Source organism: Prunus avium, chromosome 6 (assembly GCF_965620075.1).
Source record: "Prunus avium chromosome 6, drPruAviu1.hap1.1, whole genome shotgun sequence".
NCBI lineage: Eukaryota > Viridiplantae > Streptophyta > Magnoliopsida > Rosales > Rosaceae > Prunus > Prunus avium.
Window position 1 is genome coordinate 7,946,848 of NC_142289.1, and position 7,660 is coordinate 7,954,507.

Genomic DNA, 7,660 nt, shown 5'->3' on the forward strand with positions numbered 1-7,660 from the left:
GCCACATCACTTGGTAGTCAGTCATGCCACGACGGAAGAAATCTATCCACAATTTTGGCATGTAATAATAATTCAGCCAACCGACAACTTAGTTTGTTGGGTGGCTCCTAAATTATTAGCCTTTGAAGTCAGCCAATATGACGTTCAGATTTAATTACGACTTATTGGTCAGGAAGAATAAGCTAATTTCGACTTAGGCCTAATTTATGGGTGATTTTCACCCTCTAAATTATAGGGTGATTTTCAAGTTTATATCTATTTTTAGAGACGTTTACAAGTACATTCTCAAATCCTTGGAAAACCTACAAATTACCCTCTTTTATTGTTTAAATTAATTTTAAAAAATTTAAATGAAATACAAAAATAGAATAAAAAAAAGGTAAAACCCAAGGCTCCCAACACCCACCACCAGCACATCCCATCCCCGACCCCACCTCCCTCAACCCACCCTCTGCACCACCGCATCACCCACCCCTGCTTCCCCGACACTGTTATTGCATTTTTCAAACTCCATTTGGTTTTAGTTGTTTGTTCTTTCTTCAAATCCATTTTTTATTCAACGATCCAAACAGTCTATTTTTCAAGTCTTTATTTATAGATAATCTTTATAAATAATTTTTTTAACCATTTTTTTAAGTACGGAAAATACTTGAGTGATAACCATGTTTTTTAAGGAAGAATGAGTGATAACATTATTGTGTGTTACTTCTCCAATAGAGGTGATTCTTATATCCTTTCTAAGTGAGCATCATTACAAGCATGATAAATTTTTATAAATGTAGTTAAAGGTTGTGCAAAGATAAATTTTGATAAGTGTAGTTAAACTTAAGCCAAAATCTACTACTTAGAAGGGGTATAGCCATCAAAATTTTCCAAATTACTTTTGCTAAGGTTTCCTTTTTTTTTTCTTGGATTCTTTCTAATTCGTGGCTAAATTTGGGCTGTTTTTGTCCCAAAAATATCAGAGTAGGACGGGTGAATATGAGCACTGATGGTTTGCATTTTCCAGTAAATTCTTAGGACTATCTTGACTGTTACTTGGAGTTCTTCGCAATAATCTTCATTGGACAAAAATTTGAAAAAAAAAAAGGCAAACAGGGTCATGTAGTAGATGTTGTTGGATTTTGTTTGGTGAGGACGAATGTTGAAATAAGATTTAGAAAATTGACGGTTCAAATAATTGGATTGTTATAAACATCTTACATTATATAATTTCTATTTTCTAATTGTTGGATAGGATGAGGATGAAACAATTTTACATATTGTTTAATGTATGTAGGTTTAGATTCAGATCTCACATTTGTCTATATATGTCTTGTTGTAGCTCATCCTAGCTAGTTTTTCGAACTGATTGAGCATTGATTGATCTCTTCTTTCCTTAATTGTCTAGATTGAGCAGTGAGGAGGAGAGAAAGAAAGATGGAAGAAGTTGTTACTTTCAGTGTCGAGGAAATAGTGAAGAAAGTTGCTTCACTTGCCGAACATGAATTCCGTCTTCTATGGGGATTCCAAGGAGAGGTGATAAAGCTGCGTGAATCATTGTCAAGGATTCAAGATATGCTAGAAGATACCAAACAATCACAAGGTCGGGGTAAGGCTGTGGAAAGGTGGGTGAAGGATCTCGAAGACATAGCTCATGATGCTGATGATGTGTTGGATGACTACGGATATGAACTTCTCCGCCGTGAGGTAGAAGTGCAAGACCAAATGAAGAAAAAAGTGTTCAACTTCTTTTCACACCACAATACTATTGTGTTTCGTTGGAAAATGGGGCGGAAAATTGAGAAAATCAATGCATCCTTGGTGACTCTGAAGAATGACGCAGCTAGTATTGGGCTAGTCGGTAGGGACCCAAATGCAACCTCCTCTCATCAGATTGTAGTTGACAGGGAAACTGTCTCCATCTTTAAACAAGATGAAAAGAACATTGTTGGAAGGGAGAAGATTATGTCAGAGATAGTTACAACCTTGATCAACTCAAGCAATACTCAAGAGAATGAAAATCTGCCCGTGATGGCCATTGTGGGATTGGCCGGCTTGGGAAAAACAACTTTGGCTAAATGTGTATATCATCAAGATGAGATAGGCAGACACTTCACTGAAAACATATGGATATGTGTATCTATTCCTTTTGAGGTCAAGTCAATTTTAAGCAAGATCTTGGAACATCTTAAACCGGAATAGGCTAGGATGCAAGACAAGGATGCAATAATCAAACATCTTCAAGAAAATCTGAAAGGGAAAAGATATTTGCTCGTATTGGATGATGTGTGGAACGAAGAGTCTGATAAGTGGGATGACTTGATGAGTTGTTTGTCAAGTGTTAAAGATACCCAAGGAAGCAACATCATTGTCACTACCCGGAGTGCGAGGGTTGCAACAATCGTCCACACACTTTCTTCCAAATGGTGCGATTTGGAAAAACTATCAGACAAGCAATGTTGGGACATTTTGAAGGATAGAGCATTTCCAAATGAGAGTGCTCCTACTTTAAATGAAGATCAAGAGAGAATTGGAAGGGACATCGCCAAAAAGTGTGGAGGTATTCCATTAGTTGCAAAGGTATGTTTATCCATTTGGTGAATTTTTTGCTCGCTTTCTACTTATTGTTATTTGCTTTCCACTAGACATCGATAATTTTGTTTGCTATATTAATTTTTAAAGGAAAATATTGTATAAGGAGTTCTTTCTATTTTACATTACAATTAAAACGAAGGCTCGAACTTAATAACAGGGGTTAGAAAGAAGAAGAAAAAATTAGTGTTGGCATATTTACAGGAAAAAAAAATGCTGGGAATGTCGATTAGGTTCATGTTTGTGCTTGAAAAATGTCTGATACCATTTTATTTTCTATTTGTTATCGACATACTATAAAATTATTTGTTAATTTTCTTGAGGGTGGATTGTTTTTCTTATAAGAGATATGGGAAGGGGTTTCGAATACAATAACAGAGTAAATAAAATGCTTAAAGCATATTGTTATTATTTTACTTATTTGTGTGCTATTATCATTTAAAAGAGATCTAAACTCTTATACATTAATTGGTTTTGGGAAATATGATGCGGCTTAAAAAGATTGATGGATGGCAGTTAATTCAAGAAAGTCCAATATGGAATTTACCTGAAGAAGAAAAAAGAATCTCATCGGTTTTGAAGTTGAGTTTTGATGAATTGAAATTACCAACTTTGAAACAATGTTTTGCCTACTGCTCAATGTTCATCAAAGATTTTGAAATTGAAAAGGATGACTTGATTCAACTTTGGTTGGCTCAAGGATTGCTTCACCCTTCTCCCATCAATAGTGATCTAGAGATGGAGGTTGTGGGAAATCAATATTTCAATAATCTGTTGGAGAACTCTTTTTTTCAAGATGTTAGAAAGGATGGCAATAATGTGATTACCCACTGCAAGATGCACGATCCTGTGCATGATCTTGCAGAAGATGTATCAAAATCAAAGACCAAGGACTATAATGGGATTCGACATGTGTGGTGGATTTCAACCAAAGATCTACAAGAAATTCCACAAGGAATTGTTCATAAAGTGCGCTCAATGTTTTTGAAATGTGAAGTTCTTGATAACATCTTACCAAGATTTAAAGGTTTGCATGTCTTAAAATTACAGGAGTCTGATATTGATGAGTTGCCAAATTCAATTGGAAAGCTGAAACACTTGAGGTATCTAGATATTTCAGGAACAAGTATCGAAAAGCTCCCCCAATCTATTGGCAAGCTTTATAACCTACAGACGTTAAGAATGCATGAACTCGAACTTGAAGAGTTTCCCAGGGAACTACAAAATTTGATCAACTTGAGACATAAGGAAAATTGTGCACTTAAGAGTATAATAGTATAACACAAGGAAAATTGCGTTATTTTCATTGCTTCTGCAAATTACATTTGCCCTTTGTTACACCAGTACGATACAGGCTTATTCCATGTTATCGATTTTTTGGTAGCATGTACAAATTACATATGCAGCAGTCACCTTCTAGGAGCACTTCTTTTCCGCAGCCAATGTTGCAGTGATCCCCTGGTTACCACGGGTCTTCACGTGGAATAGATCAACTCTGCGGGTAGTTCATCCTTCCCTGACATTTCTTCTAAATCTTGATCTGAATCAGTAGTGTTCCCTGGTTCTATTGTAGTATCAAGTCCAACTTTAGGTCCTGTTGCAAGAACCTTGAGCCCCAATTCATCCTGCAGAAGTTTGGTTGTTGTTTCTTTCACCTCTAAATTTTGTGTGGTTGAGCCTCCATCAACCTCATGGACTCCTACGACGATCAGCATGTCATCTTTTACGGAATGTCCTGTAACCATCAGTAAGTCTTAACATCAGCATGAAAGTTAGAAACTCTGCATCCTAAGCTTCTTTCCTTTTCTCATTTGCTTATGTAAATAAATCTGATTTTACCCTATCTTAAATATGTTTGAATAAATGGCTTCTCAAATAAGATAAAGGCATCTAAAGCGATATGTTCATACCTAAGGCATAGTTCTCTTTGATCGTTCGTAGAACTGCGAGAACAACGATCGGAGCTTCAACCTGTTAAAAAGAGGATATTAGCATGGGGAAAAAATAGATAAGAGATGGCATGGAGGCTCTTCCAGAGTGGTTGACGGAATGGAGGCTCCCTGACAAGTTCAACACTTCACTTAACTGAAACTCGAGGTAATCTGGTAAAATTGGTATAAGAATATAATTGCGAGAATGAATTTCTCATTAACCAAGCAAATGGATTTATACATAAGTCGTCCTACAATTAAGCAATCTAGTTGTACAACTTAGGTAAGTAAAAATACATAATCAATTGCAAATTACAACAATGAAATAGTTTCCTGACTAATCCCAGATTTAGTGGGATATTGTGAATTCTCAACAGTGAAATAATTTGTCAATATGCGACTTTCATGGCATGGAGGCTATTCCAGAGTGGTTGGGAAGTCTTGCATCTCTTCAGTTCCTAAGAATATGGAGGTGCAAGAATCTGATGTACCGTTGTCCTCTTCTAAAAGAAAGATGCAACGAAGACAGCGGCCCAAAATGACCCGTGATTTCGCATATTCCACACATCGAATGTAAGTTTTTCTATTTTCTTATTTGTTTTCTTTGGTTCTAAAATCAATTATTTTCTTCTCTTTACTTTTTTATTTATTTATTTTTTATCTTCTTTTGGTGAACTGGGGGATGATTTATAAAAATAAAAAATAAAAAACAATCTTGTTTTATAACTCCACATATAAATTCAAGGTTCCAGGGTACCAAACGATGTGTGTAAGTTTGTAAAATATTCATGTTTAAATCTTTGCAGTTAGACGATGAGATATGGTCCTAACAAATTGGAGATTTGTGAACCTGGATGAAACCAAAACTCAAATTCATTGGTCCTCGCAAGTCTTATTTGCATGATTACATCATCGATTAAGAAAACCGTGATAGCAAAGAATATACATTTTAACTAAGTGCAATTTCGTGAATATTTGATCAATCAACCATCATCAGCATCGCTTCCTCAAATATGAGCTTCCATAGCTGTAGTTGCTTCAATGAGGACCAAGAATCTGGGATATATATTTGTTTGTTTGAGTTTTAATTTTAAGGGCATTTAAATCTATTTAAATGACTTTTTTGCAATTTTATAAAAACTAACATTTATGAAATAAAGGAAAATTGTGGCTTTTTCTCCCCCGTTCATAAAAAAATCTATGTTTTGAGTTGGAAAGAGGAAAATAGTGTAAAGAATATGGAAAAGGAATCTGCCAAAGATAGTGTAATTGAGAGAATAGAGATGAACTTGGAGAAGAAGATTTGCAGAGAATGCTAATCTGAAATTGTATTACTCAGTTGAGAGTTATATGCAATTGTACATGGTTAATTAATAATTACATCTAGCACAAATCCTGGAAAGGTACCCCTAAAACATGGATGTGTAAACATCCCTAAAACATGGATATGTAAACATGGAAAAGTAGAGAGATGGTAGACAAGCATTCCTTGGTTTAGGGTCTTGTCTATGTCTTGTCTTTGTCTTAACTAACACTCCCCCTCAAGTTGGTGCAAAGATATCACGCATGCCCAACTTGTCAAGTGAATCATAAAAAACTTTACTTGATACGGCCTTCGTCAGAATGTCGGCAAGTTGGTTTTCCGATTTTACAAACGGAAACTTAATTATACCCTTTTCAAGTTTCTCTTTGATGAAGTGTCGGTCGACTTCCACATGCTTGGTACGGTCGTGTTGTACTGGGTTATGTGCTATCTCGATAGCAGCTTTATTGTCACAGTACAAGTTTGTAGCCTTTAATGGTTTAACTCCAAGGTCCTTCAGTAAGTTCCGTAACCAGAGCAATTCACACAGTCCTTGAGCCATTCCCCTAAATTCTGCTTCAGCACTTGATCTAGCCACAACTTTTTGCTTCTTACTTCTCCAAGTGACTAAGTTGCCACCCACAAAAGTAAAATATCCAGAAGTAGAACGTCTATCTGTGATGGATCCTGCCCAATCAGCATTTGTGTATCCTTCTGGGTCCATATGTGTATGTTTGGAGAATATCAACCCTTTTGCAGGGGCAGCCTTCAAATACCTCATGATCCGTATTACTGCATTCATGTGTGCCTCACTTGGTTGATGCATAAACTGACTCACCATACTCACAGCATAAGCTATGTCGGGGCGTGTGTGTGATAGATAAATCAGTCGCCTAACCAATCTTTGATACCTTTCTTTGTCAGTGGGTACTTGGTCTGGATACATCCCTAACTTGTGGTTCTGCTTAATGGGTGTATCAGCTGGCTTACAATCAAGCATTCCAGTTTCTGTTAACAAGTCTAACACATATTTTCGCTGTGATAGAAATATGCCATGTTTTGATCTAGCAACTTCTATGCCAAGAAAATATTGTAACTCACCTAATTCCTTCATCTCAAATTTACTAGCAAGGAGCTTCTGCAGATTCTTCATTTCTTCATTGTCATTACCGGTAACCACCATATCATCAACATAGATGATAAGGGCCGTAAGTTTGTCACCACGACGCTTTAAGAATAAAGTGTGATCCGAGTGGCTCTGAGTGTACCCAAAGCGCTTCATAGAATCTGTGAATTTTCCAAACCAGGCTCATGGTGATTGCTTTAGCCCATATAACGATTTTCTCAGCTTGCACACGGTGTTGGGACCGAGTGTCATAGAGGTCCCCGGTGGTGGTTCCATATACACTTCTTCTTGCAAGTCCCCGTGAAGAAATGCATTCTTTACATCATACTGCAGTAGTGGCCAGTCAAGATTTGCAGCCAATGACATGAGAACACGTACAGTGTTGATCTTGGCAACAGGTGCAAATGTCTCTTGGTAGTCAATTCCATATGTTTGTGTATACCCTTTGGCCACTAATCGAGCTTTGTATCGATCTATGGATCCATCAGCTTTGTATTTAATGGTGTATATCCACCGACATCCAACTGGTTTCTTCCCTTGTGGCAACTGAACCATTTCCCATGTAGAATTTTTTTCCAGAGCTTCCATTTCAATTGCCATTTCTTCAGCCCATCTAGAATCTGTTATAGCATCCTGCCATTTATTTGGAACACATACAGTAGATAATTGATTGACAAATGATGCATATGATTTTGACAATCTATGAGTTGAAACATGGTTATTAAT

The 7,660-nt window shown here is 36.6% G+C and overlaps 1 protein-coding gene and 1 pseudogene across 1 annotated transcript in view; both read left to right on the forward strand.

The window, feature by feature from the left end:
- Positions 1–7,660, forward strand: part of LOC148293581 (putative disease resistance protein RGA4) — an 83,726-nt gene that overhangs the window by 60,087 nt on the left and 15,979 nt on the right. The window lies entirely within an intron of this gene.
- Positions 1,420–3,855, forward strand: LOC110767235 (putative disease resistance protein RGA3; annotated as a pseudogene).